This window comes from Psammomys obesus, unplaced genomic scaffold (assembly GCF_907164565.1).
Source record: "Psammomys obesus unplaced genomic scaffold, mPsaObe1.curated_primary_1811, whole genome shotgun sequence".
Lineage (NCBI taxonomy): Eukaryota > Metazoa > Chordata > Mammalia > Rodentia > Muridae > Psammomys > Psammomys obesus.
Genome location: NW_026587216.1, coordinates 14,315,173 through 14,343,036, shown reverse-complemented (window position 1 = coordinate 14,343,036; position 27,864 = coordinate 14,315,173). Strand labels below are relative to the sequence as shown.

General features: G+C 38.3%; 1 protein-coding gene across 6 annotated transcripts in view; it reads left to right on the top strand.

The window, feature by feature from the left end:
* Ralyl (RALY RNA binding protein like) overlaps positions 1 to 27,864 on the top strand; it is a 776,281-nt gene that overhangs the window by 162,846 nt on the left and 585,571 nt on the right. The window contains exon 1 of one of the 6 annotated variants that reach the window (XM_055603252.1): positions 8,721 to 8,784. The exons of the other annotated variants lie outside the window; for them this stretch is intronic. The gene's annotated coding sequence lies outside the window, so the exon portion shown is untranslated. Of the gene's footprint in view, positions 1 to 8,720; positions 8,785 to 27,864 lie in introns of those variants that run through there. 6 annotated transcript variants of the gene reach the window in all.

The window sequence follows — 27,864 nt, the reverse complement described above, 5'->3', positions numbered from 1 at the left end:
TCCCAGTGGGAAATGTTACAGGGCAGCCCTCTAGACCTTGAGAATTGCTGGACAACTGCAGAAAACTTCTAGGTTGGTTCATCATTTTTGGAACTAGTAATCTGTCAGTTTTCAAAATGATGTCTTTTTAAAACTGAGTCATCTCAGGTTTTCTTAACCCAGATGCTTTTGAGGAGCTCTTCATGAAGTTGTCATATGATCTTAGTCCATCCAGGGTGAGCACCATTCATTAAGTTGACATGAATCTGACACACATTGTGCTTCAAATAATTACTGGCTAGTGCATTTCTTTTGTCCTCTGTAAGCTCCAATTTCACATGTCAACAACAATCACTTTGGAGTATTATATTTGTAGATTTAAGAAAAGGGAAAAAGAATTCTTGCCTTGGCAAATGTGCTCTTGAGATATAATGCCTTAATTCCCACACTCTTCCTTTTCTTTGTTTCTCATATTACCATATGTTTATTCTTGTTTTCTTCGCATAATTCTTTTCTTTTTCATTGTTATAAGATCATTTCTCGTATAATATTAAAAACTATGATTCATTAAAGGAGCATACTGTCTTAGAACTCCAAAACTGCCCACAGTGACTTAACTGTCCATCAGTTCCATGGGTTTTAAAAGACAACTATGCTATAGAAGTACACATTCCTTTGGGCATTGTAATCTAATCAGATGTTTTTAGATGCAGTCCTAATTTGCTGAATTACTGCAAGACAGATTTTTAAAAGCAGTACTTCATAATTGAAATTTGAAAAACAAACTAGCAAATCAGGAAAAGGGCTATTTTTAGGACTATGTAGAAATGTTGTGAAAACCATGAATAAAGAGATCTAAAATTAAACAAATATATGGACATTCATTCCAGAGTAAAGACACAAGGATTAATAAAGACACGAAGACATGTGAGCCTCATTAGACTAAAAGAAATGAAAATTCAAGGTATTATGACACACTAATGATCTTTTACTGCAAAGTGAATAAACACTATCTCCGCTATTTCTTAGGGTTTATAAAAAATACAAACTGGCATAGCCTGTTAACAGAAGTGTAATCTTTTATCTTGCTGGTTGGACTAGAGATATTCTGTATTTTAAGTATTATGGTATTAGCATACTCACTTTAGCAATTTTGAAGTAGTTTATGCTAAAGGAAACAAGAGCATAAACATACTTATAGAAATGTCCTTATCATAGCACTGCTGATACTATTGATGATAAAAACAGGAACTACCAACATCATCATCGGCTGAGAAATGGCAAAATATTATGTGCTGCACATGATACAATGGGTATGAGTCAGTTAATATAAATAACAAAAATAATAGCATTTTGTTATTTTTACAATTTTCTTTGTTTCCTGTGTAGCATACTATATATATCCAGGCTCTAATTTTTGTGTGTCTCTGAAAGCTGTCTTCCTACAATTAGACTTGTGAATGTTTCACCCAACATTCATTTTCCTTCTCACTTTCCCTTCAGACTGTGGGTGATAATCTATTTGTGGCATGAAATCCACACATTGGGTGGTAACCAGAGGTATAAATTTAAGTGCAAAGGGCATGCATGGATAAGAGATCAGAAATTATGCATTTGAGGAATTTTATTGAAGTCTAGGAAATTATAAACTGAACTTTATTTGTACTCATTTAAGACTGGAGACCTGTGAGAATATTGGAGGACAGCTCTCTATGCTGTTAAAAATTATCAGAACGGTAGAAAATTATTTGATACGTTCTCCCCTAAAGAAGAACACCTCTTCCGTTCCTAGCTTAAATTGCCTGTAGTTCTTTTTTGTAGGGCTGAGGCCTCATAAGCCTTTCTCTTTCCACTTAGGCATGTCCATTGATGTCATCCCTGTTCAGACCACATTTGGGCAGTTATGCTGGTGAGACCATGAGTATAGCTAAGCGTTTTCTCTGACCCTCTGGCCTTTTCAATCTTTCTATCCCCTCTTCTGCAATGTTTCCTGAACCTTAGTTGTGAAAGTGTTTTGTAGATGAGTCTGTTAGTACTTTCAAAAGATCAGCTCTGAAAACATGCATTATACAGGCAAAACAAGTTATATGTAGGAAAATATATGGATATCCATAGACATATATGTATGCAATAACAGAAGCAGGCCATGAATTCAAAGGAGAGTGAGGCAGGGTATTTGGGAGGGTTTGGAGGAAGGACAGGGAAAGGAGAAACGCTATATTAAATCGCTCAATCCCCATCCTGAAAGGCAAAGAGGATGGACATCAGAAGAAGAAGAAAACAGGAAACAACCTAGGAACCTGTTACAGAGGACCTCTGAAAGCCAGAAGAAGAAAACAGGAAACAACCTAGGAACCTGCCACAGAGGGCATCTGAAAGCCTCTGCCCTGAAGACTATCAAAACAGATGCTGAGCCTGATGGCCAACTGTTGGGCAGAGTGAATGGAATTTTATGTAAGAAGTGGGAAATAGCAAGAGCTGGAGAGGACAGGAACTCCACAAGGAGAGCAACAGAACAAGAAAATTTGAACACAGGGAACTTCCCAAAGACTCATACTCCAACCAAGGACTATTCATGGAGATAACCTAGAACCCCTGCACAGATGTAGCCCATGGCAGTTTAGTGTCCAAGTGGCTTACATAGTGATGGGAAGAGGGACTGCCTCTGACATAAACTGATTGGCCTGCTCTTTGATCACCTCCCCCTGAGGGGGGAGCAGCCTTACCAGGCCACAGAAGAAGACAATGCAGCCATTCTTGATGTGATCTGATAGACTAAGATCAGAAGGAAGGAGAGGAGGACCTCTCCTATCAGTGGATGTGGGGAGGAGCATGCATGAAGAAAGGGGAGGTAGGGTGGGATCGGGAGGGGAGGAGGGAGGGGCTTATGGGGGGATATAAAATGAATAAAGTGTATTTAATAATAATAAATGTAACTAATAATAAAAAATTAAATTAAATTTAAAAATAATAAAATAAATGAACAGTATATTCAAAATAAGCGTGAACCAACTAAAAACTTAAGGTGGATTTTATTGAGAGATTATTCTCTATGAGCAGGGGAATAGTGTACATGTAGTATAACTGTCAGAACCAAAAAATGTAGATAACATATTCTAGTACATTCTGTTTCTAGGTTAATATGCCGAATAGCCAAACATTTTCACAGAGATTTATATATTTAATCTAAGATGATATTTTGAGCTATTAGTCACTTTAATATTGATCACTGTATTTGAAGAGATGTTGTATTTATGACAACTATGTGTGGCCTTATTATTAAGCCAGTAACCAATAAGATGATATTTGAGATTACAGAAATAGCATACTCTTATGTTGTCTAATTGTACATGTAATTATGAATATCTTGACTCCTACTATAGCATTGAATTTATATACTAATCTTCATATAATTTAGATCGAATAAAGTTTAATGGTACATTTTAAAATAATTGCTGCTGGGTTTTCATTGAGTATTTTGTAAACTAAAGCTACATATCTTTCTTGAAGCCATTCTCAAACAGTTCATAAAAGTTGGTCTTGAAGGTTCGAATGTTATGTTCCCAGCAGTCTGGTTAGAAGAATCTAAGAAGACATTCTGAATAAGAAAATCCTATCTCATTGCCCGTTTTGATTCATTTTCTTATACTTGTTATTGAAGCAAATTCAGTAAGCAGTATAGAATAAAGTTAGTATACAAGAGTATATAATTGATTTATTTTCCATAGCAATAACAATGTTCATAGAAACTGTAAAATGAATAAAGCATATCTTTAATTGATCAAAATATCTTAATCAAACTTATATCTTTCATCATTGCTGTTATACAAATCATGAGAAATTTATAAATTTATAGACTTTGCAAAACGGGCATATACTGTCTATTCAAATAATATGAAATAATGTTCATGTCTTGGAGCTTTACCAGGCCACAGAGAAAGACAATACAGCCACTACTGATGAGACCTGATAGACTAGTATTAGAGGGAAGAGGAGGAAGACCTCCCTTATCAGTGGACTGGGGGAGGGGCCTGGATGGGGCAGAGGGAGGGTGGGATTGGGAGGAGAGGGGGGAGGGAGGTACAGGGGGGATACCAAGTAAATAAACTGTAATTAATAAAAATAAAAATTATTACTTAAAAAGGTGGTTTATATACATACCCCAAAATAACAGCCCAATTCTAACAATGATTTGGGGTTCTTAGATCACATGTACATTGATTTGTTTTTTCCTTCTGTATCATTTGGGAGTTTTTCTGTCTCACTGCCTGCTTCAAGCAACAAATTTTTATGTAATGCTTCATCTTAGCATGGCATAGGCAAGGACTTCTGTGTAAAGAAGACAGTTTGTAAAACTGCCGTTTTATATGTCATGTAACACTTCTTTAAAATGCATATACCTGCTTTCCTATCACACAGCTTTATTTATTGAATTCTCAAGCCTCAGTTCTCAATAAAATAAAGGTAAAAGGGAAGTCAAAGAAAGCATAGATCAAGAAAGGGTTATAAATGGTTCAAACCATTTTCATACATCACACAGTTTCTGATTCAAAATTAATGCAGAATAGGAAAGGACTTATGAATGTAAAAATTAGAAATGAAAAATTACCTGTTTGTATATGTAAAAAATAATAAAGTATAAAACAAATAACTAGACTATCAATAAGGAGACAAGGTAACAATGAGAAATCTTATTCATATTCATATTTATATCATTTAAAGAAGATTATTAATAGTGATTTACTTCTCAAGACTCTCCCTTTTTAAAGTCTTCAAGTTAATATTCTTTTTTAATTATTTTTATTTTTATTAATAACAGTTTATTTACTTTGTATCCCCCCTGCAGCTCCCTCCCTCTTCCCCTCCCAATCCCACCTTTCCTCTGTATTCCCCAACTGTGCCCCTCCCCCAGTCCACTGATAAGGGAGGTCTTCCTCCCCTTCCCTCTGATCCTAGTCTATCAGGTCTCATCAGGAGTGGCTGCATTGTCTTCCTCTGTGGCCTGGTAAGGCTGATCCCACCTCTGGGGGAGGTGATCAAAGAGCAGGCCAATCAGTTCCTGTCAGAGACAGTCCCTGTCCCCATTACTATGAACCCACTTGGACACTGAACTACTATGGGCTGGAGTATCAGTCTCAGAAAAGACCCCTGTGCCCAGACTTTTTGGAACTGTTTCTCTCCTTGTGGAGCTCCTGTCCTCTCCAGGTCTTATTATCTCCACTTCCTTCATAAGATTCCCTGCACTGTGCCCAAAGTTTGGCTATGATTTACAGCATCTGCCTCCACACCCTGAAGGGTAGAGCCTTTCAGAGGCCCTTTGTGGTAGGCTCCTTTCCTGCTCCTTGTTTTCTCCATCCTCCGATGTCCATCCTCTTTGCTTTTCTGAATGAGGATTGAGCATCTTAGCCAGAGTCCTCCTTCTTGATTAGCTTCCTTAGGTGTACAGATTTTAGTATGTTTATTCTATATTATATGTCTAATATCCACTTATGAGTGAGTATATACCCTGTGTGTCTTTCTGGTTCTGGGATACCCCACTCAGGATGATCTTTTCCAGTTCCCATCATTTACCTACAAATTTCATGATTTCCTTGTTTTTTTACTGCTAAGTTATATTCCATTGTATAAATGTACCACAATTTCTATATCCATTCCTCAGCTGAGGGACATCTGGGTTGTTTCCAGTTTCTGGCTATTACAAATAAAGCTGCTACAAACATGGTTAAGCAGATATCCTTGTTGTATACTTGAGTGTCTTTTGGATATATGCCAAGGAGTGGTATAGCTGGATCTTGAGGAAGCTCTGTTCATAATTGTCTGAGAAAGTGACAGATTGATTTCCAAAGTGGTTGTACAAGTTTACATTCCCACCAGCAGTGGAGGAGGGTTCCCCTTTCTCCACATCCTCTCCAGCATGTGTTGTCATATTCTTAAAGCTCTGTTTCTATGTTGCTTGGTGCTATCTGCCTGGTCTCCATTAGTAGAGGATCTCACTATGGAGAAAGATTGCTGGAGTATGTGAAAATAATGGCAGTAGAAACAAGTCCCTGCAGGACATTCTGAGCATTCAGAAGAGAGCTGGGTAGAGGGAAGTTGACATCTAATTAGACAGAGATCCATATCTCAACATTGACTCATAAAACTTAGAAAAAACTCCTGAGTGGTTTGCCTCACATTACATCATCTACTATGATACCTGAATGTACTTGGTCATATATATAGATCTACTGTTATTCAATTCTTTCGAAAGCCAGAACTTCCAAATGTGCACAATCAGCAGAATTAGTGGTGAGTATGACATGGAAGAACAGACATGCTGCTTTAGATTGTGGTTTTGTTTGTTTGCGTATTTTCTTCTCTTTATATTTCCACTTTTTTGAACCTTAAGGGAAAACCTTTGACTTATTTTTTATTCCCAATTTGCAGCATTTGCTTTTGCCAAGGAAAGTCTCATAACTAACTAAATTACCATTCCTGGTACCAATGCACACCCTAGCTTTTTTTGTGCATGTGCTGGTCACTGAACAGCATTCTGTTCATTGTCTGATCATCTTTGACGTGATGATGAATGACAACATTGTGGAAGAAAGTACTTTTTTAAAACTCTGAAGTAGATGCTCTGTTATAGAACTGGTTTTCTTGCAAATCAAATATTTTTAGGCACCAAAGCAACTATTTTGATTAAAAATTGAATGTAGTCTTAGCAAGTTATCAATCTAACAATGAAAAAAAAAATACATGCATTTAGACACTTTTAAAAAATGTAGGAAGGGCTCAGATAAAATCTATTGACTTTGATTTTAAAATAATTATCAGTTTCCCCTTAATAGCCCCTAACTATTTTCCTTTCATTCTGTCTGGTGGAACCAGCAGTGAGTACCCTTCTCATGCAGGTGTATCTTGGAGAAGTTCAGGAATGACACACACTGTATGCGATGAGATTGATTTTCTTAAGATCTTACAGAGCAGGTAATATGGAAGTTTGAAACTACATTTCTTTTCTGTTTTTCCCTTTCCTTCCCTCCAGGTCCTCCCTTTATACACCCCTTGTTCTCTTTCAAATTCATGGTCTCTATTTTCATCAATTTTTGTTATAAACATATATGTAATTGTACATACATATGTATTCCTAATTTAACCTGCTTGATATGTATAATGCTGCTTGTGTACATGTTTTCAGGGTTGGTCACTTGGTATTAGATAACCAGCTAGTGTTCTCACCCCTGGGGAAGACTATTTTTCTCACTCTTCACCTTTCTTAGTTGCCTATAGTTATTTGTGTAGGATTGAAGCCTTGCGGGGCTCTCACCGCCCCTCCCCATCCATTTTAGCATCTCTTGTTCTTATCTTTGTTCAGTTAATGCTCATGCACTCATGTTAGTGGGACTTATGGATTTAGCTTCTAAGATTCCTAGAAGACACATCTCAAAGAAAACTCCCTGATTTTTAGGCTCCTACATTCTTTCCACCCCCTCTTCCTCAGTATCCCCTGGAACTTAGGTGCACGGGTTCTTTTGTAGATGTATCCATTGGAACTAGGCACCATAACTCTGCATTTTGATTGGTTGTTCTCTTCTGTAATGGTCTCCATAGGTTGAAAAGAGAACTTCCCTTGATAAGGTTGGATACTATACTTATCTGTGGGTATAAGGACAAATATTTAATGTTTTAGAGATTAGGTTGTCTTAGTAAAGTGGTGATTGTAGGTTCTCTACAAGACACATAACTTTTCTAGCCATGGGTTGTTAGCTAGGTTTCTACTATTAAATGAGCAGGATTTTCCTCTTGTTGAGAAGGTTTTCTTGTGTTAAAGACTCATTTTCTTTACTCTTATTTTGTGCGTTTTGTGTGTGTGTGTGTGTGCGGTGCGTGCATGTGTGTATCTGTCTCTGTGTGTGTTTGTGTGTGTGTTAAATTTAGGTTCCACAGGGACGCCAGAAGATGTTAGTTCACCTGATGCCACAGTTAGCGGCAGTTGAGGGCTGCCTGGTATAAGAACTGGGAATATTAAATCTTCTGTAAGAGAAGCACACATATTCTGTTAACTGCAGACCCATCACATTAGCCCTCCATTTGCTTTATAGTTCATGGATTCTGTGTGGACATCAGTGAGAGAGTAGGCAAGTATTTATTTAATCTACCCACAGTTTTCTAGAACCAGTTATCTCTGTGCTGGCTTTTAATAGTATAAGGATACTCAGATTTTGAGAAACACTGAATTGCTTCTTAGATGATGCATGTGAAGTCATCAAGCCTGACAAAAAAGTTTTTGTTTATAAATAATTAAATATTGATTATTGGTAACAGATGTGGTCCATGTAGAAGAAGTTTTTTTTTAAGGTCTCTGTTGTTGATATCAGTATCACAAAACATATTTTAATTCTGCCTTTCCTACTTTCACTTTTATCCTCTAATTATTACTGTAGTAATGTAGAGTTTGTTCTTTTTAGTATCATTTGTATTCTGAAGTAACAATTCTTTAGGCTGACATGTTTCCAATGACCTGACAACCTCTCTGTGAACTCCCACCTTTTAGGGGTTCCCCTATATCCAGAGTGAGCCTTTACTTCAGGGACGTTTGAGGACACTGATGATACAACTGTCAGTACCTATTTGTACTGAATATTACAGTTGGAAAGGGAAGAATTTAGAATACTGTCTGTTCCTTCCTTACTGTGTGCTTCGGAAATTCTCTTACCTCTACTTCTCTTCTTTTCCTTGTTAGTCTTGGTTCTGAACACCTTAGCAGAAGAGTCTGAGAAAGAAGGAGAAAAGAGTACATTTCACTCTTGCTGTGAACACTTAGTAAGTACTCTGTCACTGGGATATGATACCAGTGTGTCTCCCTTTTATTCTGTATGTCTAAACATTTTCTACCCACAGTTGAAAATGAGCCACTAACACAGCAGCAGCTGTCCCTGAGTGCAGACAGTGAAGACTGCCCTTTATAAAGTCCATGACAGGCCTGGGCCAGTGAATTGAAGAGCTGAGCAGAAATGATGCTCACTTACCATTTAGGTGAGCTCTGGAGAGCAGGTTCTCCATATACAGAAACAGGAACATCACTAAGTTAAGAGAGATAAATGTAGCCACTAACACATGCACACTGATTGGTCTTTGACATCATAATCCTTTCTTGTGAGGGGATCTGTGTTTTATCCATACATTCAATCACTATCATCTGTCTGTCTTCTCTCTCTCTCTCTCTCTCTCTCTCTCTCTCTCTCTCTCTCTCCCCTATCTAATTGTTTAATTTAGCTTTTTTACTATAGACTTAGCAACTATCTGTGCTTGATAAATTTTGAAAAAGGTCAATCCAATCAATTAGTGCATTTTAAGACTTTTATTTTTTTAAAAATTTTCATGCAATATATTTTTATTTTATTCTTACCTCTTCATCACTCCTCCTAGATTCTTCTACTCCCTACTCACTCAACTCCATGTTCTCTGTCTTAAACAGAAACCCTAAAATGGAATTTAAAAACTAAAAACCCCATTGAGACAAAAATATACCAAAAACAAAATGAAAAAACAAAAGTAACAGAAAAACATGTAGTCCACTTTGTGTTAGCCAATTACTACTGCGTATGTGGTCTTCCCTGGAGTATAATTGATACACTCAGTGTCACTCCATTGGAGAAAACTGACTTTACTCTTCCCTGAAGCTATCAATTGAAAATAGCTTCTTGGTTAGGGGTAGGAGTTGGTGTTTACCTCCCCTTTTCAGTGATGGGTTTTTGTCTAATTTGAACTTGTATGCTGTCCCAGTGTCTGTAATCTGAATCAGCCTTGTTATGTCTGGAAGATGCTGTTTCACTGCAGTCATCTGACACCTCTGGCTCTTAATCTCTCCAATTCCTCTTCCATATAGATTCCTGAGCCTTGAGAACGGGGAAGGGTGGGTGAGAGAAATGTCCTTTCTGGCTGAGTACTTCAATGTCTCTTACTTTCAAAATAATTTTAAGTGTGGACCTCTGTGTTAATTTTCATCTACTAAAAGAAGAAGCTTCTCTGATGTGGGGTGAATGGTATACAGTGATCTAGGGGAGTCATTTTATCGTTATGTTCCTCTAGCAGACTATTAGCATAGGTTTTATCCCTTGGGCCAAAGACCTATGTAGTCTCAGATTCTTGGCCAATTTAACAATGTCGGGTTGGAGCATTCTCTCCCCCATTATATTTATATTATATCAATTTAAATTCTTATCATATATGTATATATTTTAAGAAGCATCTACAATATTAGGTCTCAGTGTAGCTTTTCAAAAGGACTTCAGGGTAGTTGTCCCTCCCCATATTCCATCTATGTGTGATGGATGGATTCTCAAAAGAATGGAGGTAGCCTAGACAGAAAGGCTGAAACAGATGGCGTATCAGAAACGTGATGGTGGTGCTGGATCTACATCATGAGATCTAAGTGTATAGACAGTGGCTAGAGGGACCAGTTGTCTTTTTCTTAAAATGTTGAAATTCACATCACAGATGTCATTTTCACAAGTGTCTGAGTGCATATTTGACTTAGTTCAATGCTGTAAAGAAATTTAAAGTTACATTATATTTCTGATGATGTTTCCATCCTATTATAGTTACTATAGAAATTGCATTAATATTGCTAGCTCATTCAGTGAACCTAGCATCAGAATTGAGTGTGGTTCCCTGACTTTGTATTTGAAATAGTAGTCTTTCTTTCTTTTTTTTTTAAACAGAGATACTGGGTGTTGTGTATTCAAATATCTTTAAAGAAATTTTTAATTCAGTATTGAGTGAGAAGAAGCTACAGAAGATTATTCATCCATGTAGACACAATTATATTGTGGAGGATAATGGATTTGTGTTATTCTTAATGTCTATACATGGCTACAGTGAGACTGAAATTGTTTTTATAACTTTTCAGTACATTGAACGAAAGAAAAGTATGACAGCAGAGAGCATCTGATAAATTAAATGTGACATGTTTTTTATCCATATAAAATGGTTTCTGAGCAGCTGGTAATTGTGAATATTTCAGCAGTCATTTTTGATGTGGAATGCTTCTTCTGTGTTCAACACTAATGAGTTGTGAGTTGTACTTCATCAAATTGACAGTTTCCTTACTTTTGTAAATAGGCATGTGATACACCTGGTAAACGCTTGGAAAGGTTTCCCACTCACCTTTTAAATGCATGAATATTTTCTTTTCTGTATGTTTTTGTACATGTCACCATCAACTTTTCCTTAAAGGGGGGAGAGGATAATATAAAGAAAGGATGACATTCACTAGCATTTGCTAAATCCCAAATGTCATGGCGGGTACTGTAATAAGTTATATACAGCTGGTAATTATCACAACTCACTTGGGCGCAAAAGAAAATGTGAAACTATTCCTTGTTAGAATTGTAAACAGGAGTGTGGGAAAGCTGTGGATTTCATAAACAGCGTCAGTATTAAATTTGTGTTTGTTACTCTAAAAAGTTTGTTATTTTAAGGCTAGCATGACACCTTCAACTCTTCCATCATTTACAGCTTTTATTAACACTTTTAAAAATATAAGCATTAACTATAGTTATAGGTGTTGTGGTATATTAATATTTACTATTAATTTATCTTTTAGTTAAGCAGCAGTTGTTCCGAACCCAGCTGTATACCCAAATCACCACACAGAGACTAGGATTTATTTAGTTAACCTAGAGCACAATGCTGGACAATAGTTACTCCATCCTAAACTTCCAAGCCCACATAGTTTCTTACCATTCAGATTTTACCCATTATACTTGCTTTTAGTCATATTTATTTCCAGTTCATCTTTCCTCCTGGTTCCAAGACCCTCCTCATGATTCCAAGTCTTGGTCTACAGATCTCTCTCCTCCTTCTCATACTGGCTTCCTACTCCTCTCTGGACCAGGATGTCCCACCCTATTCTCTCCATTGCTCAGCATTGGGGCTGGTTGTTTTATTACAACACAGAGAACAAACGGTGGCATGTTTACACAAACTTGAGACAGGTGAGGCAATGTCTGGATTGAAACCAGATGTTGGGTAGAGAAATCAGCATTTGAATGAACAACAGCACATTCCACAAGAATATTATACCAACCCTTATGAAAAAAAATTTGCCCACATTCCCATTTCACTTATCAGGAAAGTTACATAGACAAGAATCTACAGAGTGGGTTGTTCGTTTTATTTTATTTTACTCATTTTTAAATGAGCATAGAAAGTAATGGCTTTCATTTCAACAATTCTGTATGTCATTCTTTTTTGCAGTCTTCCTCTCCCATCTCTTGCCCCATTCCTTAACCCCTTTAAATGGCCCCTTTCTTCTCTACAGAAGCACCATACACCCATCATGTTAAATGTATATTATTATTTTTATCTCCTCTCCCATTCTTTAAAGACCTCCACTCTGATTTGACACTCTTCCTTTTCATATGTGTGTGTGTGTGTGTGTATTTGTGTGTGTGACTTAAAGTCTATGATCTGTCTGTAAGATAAAACATGTGGTATGTATGTTTCTGAGTTATTTTGCTTAATATCATGGTTTCTAGTTTCATCTGTTTTCTTGCAAATATCAGAATTTTATTTTCTTTAATAGTCAAGTATTATTTGACTGTATATTTGTACCACATTTAATTATCCATATATTTAGTGGTAGGCATCATGACTGCTCCAGTTGTCTACTAGGAATAATGAAGCAGCAAACATAGATGTGCAAGATTTTTTGTTTTACGTTGACTGGTATGCGTCCATGAATGGTATAGCTAACTGGGTTGTAGTATAATTCTCTCCTTTTTTTTTAAATTTTTTTTGAGACAAGGTTCTTCTTCGTAGCCTTGCTTGTCCTGGACTCACTTTATAGACCAGGCTGGCTGTGAACTCAGAGGTCCTCTTGGATCTGTCTCCCAAAGTTCTATTTTTCCGTAAGAGTTTGCATTGCATCTGTTCTACAGCGAATGAGGATTCCCTTTCCTCTCATCCTCTCTAGAATTTGTTGTTCTTATTTAGAGTGATGACCATTGTGACTGTGATGAGATGGAATCTAAAAGTAGTTTCCATATACATTTCTCTGGTGGCTATGGATTTAATCTTTCTACTATTTACAGGCCTTTTTTGAGTACTGTCTATTCAGTTCATTAGGTCATTTATGGATTCTGAGATTTATTTTTTACATTTAATACTGGCAATTTTATGAATTCCAGTTTTTAACCAACTGTTTGAGTGACAGCAGACAAAGGTTTTCTCCTGTTCTTGCTGGATATTTTCTGTTCAGTAGGCTGATAGCTTGCTTTGCGGTGCAGAAGCTTCTTAATGTTCTGTAACTTAATTTGTGAAGTTTGTTTCTGTTATTGGAGTCCTGTTTGAAAAGTTCTTAATGGCTCTGTCTCATAATGATTTCTGAAGATGTTTCAGTAGCTTTCTGAACCTTACAGGAAAACATAACAAACATCCTTCATAAAGGAGTAGTTGAACAACTAGAAAACTGAATATTCACTTTCTGTCTTTCCCTGTTTTCCCATCTACTGTATTTAGAATTCAGTAAGTGTTTTTGCCTTATGGAATTGTTATCAGGAAGGTTTAGTTAAGCTATGTTTTAAAGAAGATTCATTTTCATAGTGATTATACATATAAGAACAATATTATTAACAAGACTGAACTCTACTGCTTAAAGCGAATATGAACACAGCAGATATAAATGCACACTGATGTAAAAACACACATGTCAAACAAACTCTCATACCCAGTTGATGCACTCTATCGAGTACTGGCCTTTAAGTGGTCAACCTTTAAACAAAATATCAAAAAGAAAAACAGGTGAAGCTATTATGAACAAATTCAAAGAAAGATAAATAGGCAACAATGCTCATAACTCAGTTGAAGGCCATCTTCCCAAGACATCCACTATAAGAAAAGCAAGGCTCTAACACGTGAACTGTGTGGTGTCAGCACAGTAAAACACAGGGCCCAATAATTGTCTAAGGGTTCTATATTGTTTGAGATAACAGAGTAATAATGAACACATCACTCCAAAATTTTTAGAAGCAACCTGAAATCCTCAGTGCTAAGAGGAATGAGTTTCTAATGTCTAAGAAATCACTGCAGTCGATGTTTATTTTCAAGGGATGGTGAAAAACAAAGCCTCTGCACCATCTCACTGTTATAGACAAGCACCTGGTTTTGCTGCCAGTCCAGTCACTGCAGACTGTGGCACAGTGGGTCCAGCTAGCCAGGAGATGTGACGTTGTGCATTTTCTCTGCATCCCTGAATGATAGTTTGTAAGGTCTTGTGGGACATTCTTCTGTCTTCCTTTGGTCTATCAGTCTATCATAGAAAAATAAATGGTTGGTGTGTGGGTATTTGTATTTGTGTGGGTGTATATTGCTCCTTTGTGTGTGTGTGTGTGTGTGTGTGTGTGTGTGTGTGTGTGTGTGTGTACTCTGTGGACAAGCACAGTTCCAGCAAGGCATTCAGCTTTGGCTACTATTGAAAATCTGAACTAGAAGTCATGGCAGAATTATGCAAAACTGTTTTCCTCAAGTGCGCAGAAATTATGCAAGGTAATAGACGACTCAGACATTGATCATGTGGTGGTCATCAGAGAGCAAAGAATTGAAATTATTTTATAAATAGGGGAACCATCATATTGATGTTGTGAATTCTGGTGTTAAGGCATAATTTCTGCCAAAGGTGTGTATTTTAAAGTTCTACAGACTACTCTGTACAGAAATTCAGAGAAAATCCCCTTACAGAAATGTACAGAGGATATTTACTGTTGATAGACTTATATTTCTAGCAAATTGTATTCATAATGGTATGATATATTAGTTCTCTTGGCCTCTTACAATCTGTGGGATTTTAGCAGACCTTCCCCAGCACAGATAAGCTGTGCTCTGCTCGCTGAGAGTATTGGATACAAATCCATTGCACTTGGAAAAGCAAATAGAGTACATAGATTTATCAATCCTGACACTGAGGCCTTTCTTCCTAGCTCAGCAAAGACTCATCCAAATAATATAAAACTGGAAAAACAGCACTCAGAGTACGCAGTCTTGCATCCTACCGCGGAACAGTCTAAAGCTGTCTGTGAACTAATTCTGCATCCCCTTATTATTGTTTTCTTTTTCTTAGTTCTCCATTTCTAGAAGAACGCTATAAAAAGAAAGCTGTCGACAACCAGAATTGTTTTTAATTGAAGATAAGACAAGGTTACAGCTTAAATAAAAGGGTGAAGGTAAATGGAGGTGACAAACACTGAGACACAGCAGTTGTTTAGCTGTTGATGTACAGAAAAGCCCCGACTTGTCTAATTTGAAATAAATTGGCTTATAATTCTTTTTAGTGCTAAAAATAATTATATTAAGATGTCTTTTTAGAAGCTTTTTAAATATTTTTTATTATTATTAATTACACTTTATTCATTTTGTACCCCCCATAAGCCCCTCCTCCTCCCCTCCCAGCTCCACCCTTCCTCCTCTTTCTGCATGCATGACCCTCCCCAAGACCACTGTTTAATTTAATATTTTTGAGAAATTTATATATCACTCCACCAGTTACCAAGCCTCCTGGTTCCTCTTCTTCTCCCTTCCAAATTCATGACATCTTTTCCTTTAATTATTATTGGTATGCATACAAATATATTTACTTATATGTATATTTACATTTAAATATAAACATTTATAATTATATGTATATTTATATGCATATATATATATACTTTTTTTATGATATTTGTTTTTTTTTTTTTAATTTTTTATTTTTTCTTTTTAGTTACATTTTGTTAACTCTGTGTCCCAGCTGTATCCCGCTCCCTCATTCCCTCCCCAACCCCACACTCCCTCCCTGGTCTCCTCCCTGCCCCTTTCCAAGTCCCCTGATAGGGGAGGACCTCCTCCCCTTTCATCTGTCCCTGTTTTATCAGGTATCTTCAGGGCTGGCTGCAAAGTCCTCCTCTGTGGCCTAACAGACTGCTCCTCCCCTGGGAGGAGGTGTCAAACAGCCTGCCCTTGAGATCCTGTTAGAAATAGTCCGTGTCCCCCTTACTTTGGAAAACTACTTGGTTACTGAGCTACCACAGGCCACATCCGAGCAGAAGTTCTAGGTTATATCCATAGATGGTCCTTGGTTGAGTTTCAGTCTCAGAAAAGACCCTGTGCCCAGATATATTTGGTCCTTGTAGAGCTCCTATCCTTTCCATATCATACTAACTTCCCTTCTTTCATATGATTCCCTGCACTCTGCCGAGGGTTTGGTTATGAGTCTTAGTGTCTGCTTTGAAACACTGCTAGGTAGAGTCTTTCAGATGCCTTTTGTGGTAGACTCCTGTCATAAGTTCAAGGCACATCCCATTTGTCTTTCTAAATGAGGATTAATCACCTTCGCCTGTGTCCACTTTCTTGATTATCTTCTTTAGGTGTGTAGATTTCATTATGTTTATCATGTCTTGTAGGTCTATATAAGCGAGTATATACCAAGTTTGTCTTTCTCCTTCTGGGATACTTCACTCAGAATGATCTTTTCTAGATCCCACCACTTGCCTGCAAATTTCATGATTTCCTCCTTTTTGATTGCTGAGTAGTATTCCATTGTGTAAAAATACCACAATTTCTGTATCCATTCCTCCGTTGATGGACATCTGGGTTGTTTCCAAGTTCTGGCTATTACAAATAAAGCTGCTACGAACATGGTTGAACAAATGTCCTTGTTGTGTACTTGAGCAAATTTTGGGTATATACCTAGGAGTGGTATAGCTGGGTCTTGAGGTAGCACTACTCCTAGTTGTCTGAGAAAGCGCCAGATTGACTTCCAGAGTGGTTGAACCAGTTTACATTCCCACCAGCAATGGAGGAGGGTTCCCTTTTCTCCACAACCTCTCCAGCATGTGCTATCACTTGAGTTTTTCATCTTGGCCATTCTGATGGGTGTAAGGTGAAATCTCAGGGTCGTTTTGATTTGCATTTCCCTAATGGCTAATGAGGTTGAGCATTTCTTTAAGTGTTTCTCTGCCATTCGATGTTCCTCTTTCGAGAATTCTCTGTTTAGCTCTGTTCCCCATTTTTTAAGTGGATTACTTGGTTTGTTGCTTTTCTGCTTCTTTAGTTCTTTATATATACTTGATATTAGCCCTCTGTCAGATAAAGGGTTGGTGAAGATTCTTTCCCAATCTGTAGGCTGTCTATTTGTTTTGATGACAGTGTCTTTTGCTTTACAGAAGCTTTTCAGTTTCATGAGGTCCCATTTATTGATTGTTGCTCTTAGAGCCTGTGCTGTTGGTGTTCTGTTCAGGAAGTTGTCTCCTGTGCCAATGAGTTCTAGGCTGTTTCCCACTTTTTTTTCCAGCTGATTTAGAGTATCTGGTTTTATGTTGAGGTCCTTGATCCACTTGGACTTTAGTTTTGTGCAGGGTGATAAATATGGGTCTATTTTCATTTTTCTGCATGTAGACATCCAGTTGGTCCAGCACCATTTGTTGAAGATGCTGTCTTTTTTCCATTGAATGGATTTGGCTTCTTTGTCAAATATTGAGTATTCATAGGTGTGTGGGTTTATTTCTGGGTCTTCTATGCGATTCCATTGATCCTCCTTTCTGTTTCTATGCCAATACCATGCAGTTTTTATTACTGTTGCCTTGTAGTACAGCTTGAGATCGGGAATGGAGATACCTCCAGATGATCTGTTGTTGTACAGGATTGTTTTGGAGATTCTGGGTTTTTTGTTTCTCCATATGAAGCTGAGAATCTTTTTTGCAAGGTCTGTAAAGAATTGAGTTGGTATTTTGATGGGAATTGCATTGAATCTGTAAATTGCTTTTGGCAGGATGGCCATTTTCACAATGTTAATCCTACCAATCCATGAGCACGGGAGATCTTTCCATCTTCTGAGATCTTCTTCAATTTCTTTCTTCAAAGACTTGAAGTTTTTCTCAAACAGGTCTTTCACTTGCTTGGTTAGAGTCACACCAAGGTACTTTATGTTATTAGTGGCTATTGTGAAGGGTGTTGTTTCCCTAATTTCTTTCTCGGCACTTTTGTCTTTGGTATACAAGAGGGCTTCTGATTTTTTTGAGTTGATTTTGTATCCTGCCACTTTGCTGAAGGTGTTTATCAGCTGAAGAAGTTCTCTGGTTGAATCTTTGGGTTCGCTCATGTATACTATCATATCATCTGCAAATAGTGACACTTTGACCTCTTCCTTTCCGATTTGTATCCCCTTGATCTCCTTTAGTTGTCTTATTGCTCTGGCTAGGACTTCAAGTACAATGTTAAAGAGATATGGAGAGAGTGGGCAGCCTTGTCTTGTCCCTGATTTCAGTGGGATTGCTTTAAGTTTCTCTCCATTGAGTTTGATGTTGGCTATAGGCTTGCTGTATATTGCCTTTACTATCTTTAGGTATGTGCCTTGTATCCCTGATCTCTCCAAGACTTTAAACATAAATGGGTGTTGGACTTTGTCAAATGCTTTTTCAGCATCTAAGGAGATGATCATGTGGTTTTTCTCCTTCATTTTGTTTATGTGGTGGATTACATTGATGGATTTCCGTATGTTGAACCACCCTTGCATTCCTGGGATGAAGTCTACTTGGTCATGGTGGATGATATCTTTGATGTGTTCTTGGATTCGGTTTGCAAGTATTTTATTGAGTATTTTTGCATCAATGTTCATAAGAGAGATAGGTCTGAAGTTCTCTTTTTTGGTTGGATCTTTGTGTGGTTTAGGTATCAAAGTGACTGTGGCTTCATAGAATGAGTTTGGTAGTGTTCCTTCTGTTTCTATTTTATGGAATAGTTTGAGGAGAATTGGTGTTAGTACTTCTTTGAAGGTCTTGTAGAATTCTGCGCTGAAGCCATCTGGTCCAGGGCTTTTTTTGGAGGGGAGACTGTTAATGACTGCTTCAATTTCCTTGGGAGATATACGACTATTCAGTCTTTCTACCTGATCTTGACTTAATTTTGGTAGATGGAATCTGTCAAGAAAGTTATCCATTTCATTTAGATTTTCAAATTTTGTGCCATATAGGCTTTTGTAGTATGACCTAATAATCGTTTGGATTTCCTCAGTGTCTGTAGTTATGTCCCCATTTTCCTGTCTGATTTTGCTGATTTGTATGGTTTCTCTCTGCTTTTTAGTTAGTTTGGCTAACGGTTTGTCTATCTTGTTGATTTTCTCAAAGAACCAGCTTTTTGTTTCATTGATTCTTTGGATAATTTTATTTGTTTCTAATTGATTGATTTCTGCCCTTAGTTTGATTATTTCCAGCCGTCTGCTCCTCTTGGGTGTATCTGCTTCTTTTTTTTCTAGGTTTTTCAGTTGGGCCATTAAGTTGTTTGTATGTGATGTTACGGATTTCTTCTTGTAGGCACTTAGTGCTATAAATTTTCCTCTGAGCACTGCTTTCAATGTGTCCCATAAATTTGGGTATGTTGTGCCTTCATTTTCATTGAATTCTAGAAAGTCTTTAATTTCTTTCTTTATTTCTTCCTTGACCCAGCTGTCATTGAGTAGTAAGTTGTTCAGTTTCCATGTGCGTGTCGGCTTTTTGTTGTTTCTGTTGTTGTTGATGTCCAGCTTTAGTCCATGGTGGTCAGATAGTATACAAGGGATTATTTCAATCCTTTTGTATCTGTTGAGGCTTGCTTTGTGACCAACTATATGGTCTATTTTGGAGAAGGTTCCATGTGGTGCTGAAAAGAAGGTGTACTCTTTTGAGTTTGGGTGAAAAGATCTGTAGACATCTATTAGGTCCATTTGATTTAGGGATTCTGTGAGTGCTTTTATTTCCCTATTTGGTGTCTGTCTGGTTGATCTGTCCCTTGATGAGAGTGGGGTGTTGAAGTCTCCTACTATTAAGGTATTAGGATCAATGTATGATTTAAGCTTTAATATTGTTTCATTTACGAATGTAGGTGCTCTTGTATTTGGGGCATAGATATTCAAAATTGTGATGTCCTCTTGTTGGATTTTTTCTTTGATGAGAATATAGTGGCCCTCCTTATCTTTTTTGATTAACTTGGGTTGAAAGTCTATTTTATTAGATATTAGGATGGCTACTCCAGCTTGTTTTCTGGAACCATTTGCTTGAAAAACATTTTTCCAGCCCTTTACTCTGAGGTAGTGTTTATCTTTGTTGCATAGGTGTGTTTCTTGGATGCAACAGAATGTTGGGTCCTGTTTCCATAACCATTCTGTTAGCCTGTGTCTTTTTATTGGTGAGTTGAGTCCATTAATATTGATAGATAATATTGACCAATGCATGTTAGTTCCTTTTGTAATGGAGTCGATGATCTTACCTTGTTTCATTGCTTGTTTTCTTTTCATTTTTGTTGGGATGTTATCTGTATGCCCTGTTTTCTTGGGTGAATTCGTTTTCGTTGGATTGGAGTTTTCCTTCTAGTATCTTCTGTAGGGTTGGTTTGCTGTATAGATATTGCGTAAATTTAGTTTTGTCATGGAATATTTTGTTTTCTCCATCTATGTTGATTGAAAGCTTTGCAGGGTATAGTAGTCTCGGTTGACATTTGTGATCTCTTAGAGTCTCCATGATGCTTGCCCAGGCCCTTCTGGCTTTCATAGTTTCTGATGAGAAGTCTGGTGTGATTCTGATAGGTCTACCTTCATATGTTACTTGGCCTTTTTCCCTTGCTGCTTTTAATATCTTTTCTTTGTTCTGTAGATTTAGTGTTTTGACTATGATGTGACGTGATGTGTTTCTTTTCTGGTCTAGTCTATTTGGTGTTCTGTAGGCCTCTTGTATATTTATGGACATCTCTTTCTTTAAGTTGGGAAAATTTTCTTCTATGATTTTTTTGAAAATATTTTCTGGACCTTGGAGCCTGGAGTCTTCTTTTTCATCAATTCCTATTATTCTTAGATTTTGTCTTTTCATAGCATCCTTGATTTCTTGGATATTTTGTGATTGGAATTTTTCTGATTTTACTTTTTCTTTGAGAGAAGTATCAATTTCTGCAAGTGTGTCTTCAGCTCCAGAGATTCTCTCTTCCATCTCTTGTATTCTGTTGGTGATGCTTACTTTTGTGGTTCCTGATCTTTTCTCCAAGTTCTCCAGCTCAAGAGTTTTCTCATTTTGTGTTTTCTTTATTGATTCTAATTCTGTTTTCATGCCTTGCACCATTTCTTTTATGTGTTTGAATTTGGATTCCTGTCTCTCTACGATGGACTCTATTTCCTTGTTCATTTCCTTTTTGTATGCCACTAATTTTTTCTCTACTTGTGCCTCTATTTGTTTGGCTATGTTTGCCTGTGTTTCTTTAAGGGTTTTGTCTATTTCTTCTTTCTTTACCTCCAATTGACTGGCCAACTCTTTGAAAGATTTGTTCATTTCCTCCTTATAAGCCTCAAATAATTGAGCAAGCATGGCTTTAAGGTCATTTTCCTGTGCTTCTGATGAATTGGAGTATCCATCGGTTTTGGGGTTTGCTGGTGAAGTCATGATGTCCTGATTTATGTTGGAAGTGTTCTTTCGCCTACCCCTGGCCATTGGCTTGTCTGAGACCTTCCCTGTTTGTTTTTGGATTCTGCCAATCAGACTGGTACTGTCTCTCTCTCGAGTCTGGAGAATTCTTCAGGAAGTTGAGAGAGGTCCCGTGTCCTTAGCGTATGCTGAGGACTAGCTGTACCTGTGGGAGGAAAGTACGCAGGCGCAAACAGAGGCAAATGCAAGCGTGCGTGCGTGTGTGTGTATATGTGTGTGTGTGTGTAAGTGGGTGTGGGCGTGTGTCTCGAGGGACAGAGTGATGGCTAATGTTGAACCCTTGAGTGTGTGGGAGGGGCTCTGCAATGTATATGTCGCAGGCGCTAGTGATGATCGCAGCGCAATTTCTGGCATTAACTGCCTTAACTCCTCAATTAGACCCACAGAGCAGGAACTTCAATGTTCCAAGTGCCCCTCTGTTTCCCAAAGTGGGTATATGGGTGGGAGGGGGTTCGATGCCTGGCTTCTGTTTAAGCAGAACCCAGGATCAGTGGAGCTGCAGATTCTCAAGGGTGCACTCACTTACAGGCAGGACACTTGGCAGAGATTGGCGTATCTGGGCTCTCTGTTCTCTGGTTTGGCCCTGCTTCTTTGATGTGCTCCGCCAGTTCCGTGCTGCTGTCACTGCCAGGTTATGAGGTCTTGCTGCAGCTGGAGATTTCAGGGTGGTCACGTCAGTGGGAATCGGGGTAATCAGCCTTTCTGTTCTCTGGTTTGGCCCTGGTTAGTCTTAAACTGGAGGGCTGATGTGCCCCGCCAGCTCAGTGCTGCTCCGCCGCCAGGTTAGAAAGTCCCGCTGTAACTGGAGACTGGGTTGCTAGTCCAGATGCTTTCTGGGAAGTCCTGGGGTCTCTTTACTGTGCTCTCCAAGCTTCGGAGGCCCAGCGCCTGGTGTGTCTAGCTTGTATGGCGTTTTTGTCTGGTTTTGGTGAGTATATAGCGTATTCTCTGTCACTGTGGGATTGGGCGGGCCGTACCGTCAGTGATGGCGCTCGTGCGGAGCTAGTATGGCGTCTAGCAGACTCGGGCCCTGGGAGGATGGTGCAGCCGCCGCGAGTGAATCTGGGGCTCTGAGACACAGTACTGCTGGCCTTTGCCGATAAAGGGCTTGGGGCTCCGCCTCAGTGGCTGCAGGCCCCAGGCAGTTAGGTCTGTGCTGAGAAAGGCGAGTCGGCTGTGCCTGTGCCGAGGAGGAGGGAGGTCTGGGGGAGGGGAGTGCCGAGAGATCAAAGGATCGTTTCTCACCTTCCCCAATCAAGTCCGTGGGTGACCCGAGACCAAGGTTTTCACCTCCTGCGATGTTCCCTGTTGTTTAGAAAGTCTCTCCGTTGTTTCCCTGGCTTCAGAAGTTCTTCCACACATCAGCTCAGAACTTTATCTCTTCCACAGCTCGGAAACTGTGTGTGCTAGTCGCCATCTTGGCTCCGCCCCTATATGCATATATATTAATGGGTTAGTTTGTCGTAAAGATTGTATTGTCATTAATACAACCTTGAATAACTGAAATTTTAATTTCTAGAAGCATCTGTAAGAGTGTGGGTGGGGGAGAATCGAGACAGAAGTTGCATCCTCTGTAATACATGTCTTCTACTGCTTTCAAACCATGATCCCAGAGCAATTATAATTAAGTATGGGCAAAATAAGGCAGAAGAGAAGTAGTTATAAATCTCCGAGTTGATGGTGGTCAACTTTGTTGCATATAAGCTAGAGACAGAATGATTTCGCTTTTAATTTTAATAATTTTTGTTTCTTCTCTGTTTAAAAATAGGTTGATTTATTAAAAATACAGCACTCTAAATACTTTGTGTAGGAGGGCAGGGGCAGCAGGAGTAAGCGCCTAGCACCTGGTCAGTTATCCTGATGGCTTTAAACTGCTTTTGGTATACATATTAAAAACATATTTTGTATCTTAAATTTATCTTATGTTTTTCCTTTTTATTATTATCATTTATTACAATTTATTAAATTTGTATCCTGGCTGTGACCCCCTCCCTCATCTCCTCCTAATCCCACTCTCTCTCTCCCTCATCTCCACCTATACTATGGGAGCATAGTCTACTGACAGGGGAGGTCTTCATCCCTTTCTATTTGACCCTAGCCTATCAGGTTTCATCAGGACTGGCTGCATTGTCTTCCTCTGTGGACTGACAAGGCTGAACCACCCCCCCCCAGGGGCAGGTGATCAGAGAGCCTGCCAATGAGTTCATGCCTGAGAAAGTCCCTCCACCCTTTACTAGGGACCCCACTTGGAAACTGTATCTAAGCCAGGGCTTTACATCCTCTCCATGCATTGTTCTTCTTTGGGGTATTATTGTTTTCAGGGTCCCCAGGGTTCAGTTTTTATGGCTCTGTTGGTCTCTTCTTACTTTTTAATAAATTGTATTCATACATAATTATACAGTTCACAATAATGTTAGAATGGGTAGGCAATGTTGAAGGATTAAAATGTGCTCATTTGCCTATCAGTTACCTTAGCTATCCATCACTTATTACACTTATCTTTGCTGCTTTCCACTGTGAACAATGTCTTTGTTACATCACATCCTCTCTGTAAATGTATCTTTTTTCCTGAGGTAATTGTCTTCTTGGAGGCTTACTGCCTCTGTCTGCTAACCTACGGCTAATCCTGGAAGCTTCTAGCCTCCTCATAATCTAGAGGCCTAAAATGTTATCTGCGACTTACACATTTGGTCTTTCCCTGTGTCTAGCTTGTTCTCTCTACAACCTGCCTCTGTAAAACTCTCCTGATAAAACTGTCTCTCATTACCCCTCTCCTCTCCCAGTTATCTTCTCTCCCCTTGCTCTTCTTGTGAAAGTTGGGCATATCCTATCGCTGACTTATTCTGTCAAATCTTTCTCTGGTTTGTCACTTTGACCTTCAATGAAACATCATTTTCAGACATCAAACATCAGTACTTCCTTCTACAAACTAACTTTACCTTCATTGTTTTGAACTAATGGTGTATACTAAGGGTATATTTGTATTCCAGGCAGAGGGATTAAAAGTGTGTGCTACAGGGGTCTTTCCTGAGACTGATACTCCAACCAAGGACCATGCATGGAGATAACCTAGAACCCCTGCACAGATGTAGCCCATGGCAGTCCAGTGTCCAAGTGGGTTCCATAGTAATAAAAACAGGGACTGTCTCTGACATGAACTGATTGGCCTGCTCTTTAATCACCTCCCCCTGAAGGGGAGCAGCCTTACCAGGCCACAGAAGAAGACAATGCAGCCACTCCTGATGAGACCTTATAGACTAGGATCAGAAAGAAGGAAAAGAAGACCCCCCCCCATCTGTGGACTTGAGGCAGGGCATGCATGCAGAGGGTGGAGGAAGGGAGGGATTGGAATGGGAGGCGGGAGGGAACCACAGAGGGGATACAAAGTGAATAAAATGTAATTAATAAAGAATTTTTTAAAAAGTGTGTGCTAAAGGCATGTCTGTATTCTAGCCAGAGTATCAAGGTTGCTGGATTAAGATCCCTCTACACCAACCCATGTTTCTCTCCGTTAATTTGATAGTGGCTAAAGGCTTGTTGTATATTGTTTTTATTATGTTTAGGTATATGCCTTGTATCCCTGATCTCTCCAAGACTTTAAACATGAATAGGTATTGGATTTTGTCAAATGCTTAGATGCTTTTTCAACATCTAAGGAGATGGTCATATGGTTTTTCTCCTTCAGTTTGTTTATATGGTGTATTTCATTGATGGATTTCTGAATATTGAACCACCCCTGCATGCCTGGGATGAAACCTACTTGTTCATGGTAGATGATATTGTTTGTGTGTTCTTGGATATGATTTGCAAGTATTTTATTGAATATTTTTGCATCAATGTTCATAAGAGAAATAGGTCTGAAGTTCTCTTTTTTTTGTTGGGTCTTTGTGTGGTTTAGGTATCAAGGTGACTATGGCTTCATACAATGAGTTTGGTAAGGTTCCCTCTGTTTCTATTTTGCGGAATAGTTTGAAGAGAATTTTAGTTAGCTCTTCTTTGATGGTCTAGTAGAATTATGTACTGAAACCATCTTTCCCTGGGCCTTTTTTTGGAAGGGAGACTTTTGATGACTGCTTTTATTTCCTTGGGGGATATATGACTATTCAATCTATTTACCTGATCATGATTTAATTTTGGTAAAAGGAATCTATCAAGAAAATTGTCCATTTCATCTAGATTTTCAAATTTTGTGGCATATAGACTTTTGTAGTGAGATCTAATGATTGTTTGGATTTCCTCAGTGTCTGTCGTTATGTTTTCTGATTTTGCTGATTTGGATAATTTCTCTCTGGCTTTTAGTTAGTTTGTCCATCTTGTTGATTTTCTCAAAGAAATGGCTCTTGGTCTCAGTGATTCTTTGTATTGTTTTCCTTGTTTCTAACTCATTGATTTCAGTTCTGAGTTTGATTATTTCCAATTGTCTATTCCTCTTGGGTGCTTCTTTTTTTTTTCCCTAGGACTTTCAGGTGTGCCATTAAGATGCATGTATGAGATGTCTCCAACTTCTTACTTGAGGCATTTACTGCTATGAACTTTCCTCTTAGCACTGCTTTCATTGTGTCCCATAAGTTTAGGTAAGTTGTACCTTCATTTTCATTGAATTTTAGAAAGTCTCTAATTTCTTTTTTTTTTTATTTCTTCCCTGACCAAATGGTCATTGAGTAGAGAGTTGTTTAGATTCCATGTATATGTAGGCTTTTTGTTATTTTTCTTGTTAATGAAGTCTATTTTTAGACCATGTTGGTCTTATAGGATACAAGGGATTATTTTGATCTTCTTGTATTTACTGAGGCTTGCTTTATGCCAAACCATATGGTCAATTTTTGAGAAGGTTTCATGAGGTACTGAAAAGAAGGTATACTCTTTTGAGTTTGGGTCAAAAATTCTGTAAAAGTCTATTAGGTCCATTTGATTTAGGACCTCTGTAAGTGTCATAATTTCCCGATTTAGATTCTGTCTAGATGACCTTTCTGCCAGAGCCCACATACAGAATTGAATGGTTCTTGAGTTGGGAGTGAGGATTGAAAGAAAAAATTAATAAACCAACACACAATGTATGGGATCTTTCCCAGAGGGCTCTAGTAGACAGTAGTTGTCTTGCTATTCCAATAATCCCTTTTTTGAGTCTGAGCAAAAGCAACTCAGTATAAGGAATGAATTCACAAGGAGGACAAAACTTCTTTACCTGGACCACCTGTCTGTGTGATCTGCACACAAACAAAAGGTGTGAACTTAACAAGACATACCAACTGCTCTCTCAAACCAAAGGAGATAGACTCAGCAGCTTATCATTGATTCCACTGCAGGCCAGGGTAAAAGCAATCTTTCCACTGAGATCTAAATAACAAAGCAGCCTGGCAGAGGAGAGGCTCCCAACATCTGTCCCTTGGTGAGAGTGGGGTGTTGAAGTCTCCCACTATTAAGGTGTTGGGATCAATGTGTGATTTAAGCTTTAATAATGTTTCATTTACAAATGAAGGCGCTCTTGTATTTGGGGCATAGATGTTCAGAGTTGTGATGTCCTCCTGTTGGATTTTTCCATTAATGAGAATGAAGTGCCCCTCCTCATATTTTTTGGTTGAAAGTTTATTTATCTGATAGGATAAAGTAGGATAGCTACCTCAGCTTGTTTTCTGGGTCCAAATGCTTGAAAAATATTTTTCCATCCATTTACTGAGGTAGTGTTTATTTTTGTTGCAGTGGTGTATTTCTTGGATGTAGCAGAATGTTGGATCCTGTTTCCACAACCATTCTGTTGGGTTGTGTCTTTTTATTGAAGAGTTGAATCTGTTGATGTTGATATATAATGTTGACCAATGACTGTCAGTTTCTTTTATTGTGGAATTGGTGGTGTTACTGTGTTTCAATGCTTGTTTTCTTCTAACTTTTTGTTATGAATTTATCTATATCCTGTATTTTCTGGGTATAGTTGATTTCGTTAGGTTGGACTTTTCCTTCTAGTGTCTTCTGTAAGCTGGGTTGCTGTGTAGAGACTGTTTAAATTTAGTTTTGTCATGGAATATTCTGTTTTCTCCATCTATGTTGATTGAAAGCTTTATCTGGTAGAGTAGTCTGGGTTGGCATCTGTGGTCCCTTAGAGTCTTCATGACATCTGCCCAGGCCCATCTGGATTTCATAGTTTCTGTTGAGAAGTTTGGTGTGATTCTGATAGGTTTACCTTCATATGTTACTTGGCCCTTTTCCCTTGCTGCTTTTAACATTTTTGCTTTGTTCTGTAGATTTAGTGTTTTGAGTATTATGTGACATGAGGAGTTTCTTTATTGGTCTAGTCTATTTGGTGATCTGTAGGCCTCTTGTATGTTTATAAACATCTCTTTCTTTAAGTTGGGAAAATTTTCTTTTGTGATTTTCTTGAAAATATTTTCTGGACGATGGAGCCTGGATTCTTCCTTTTTGTCTATTC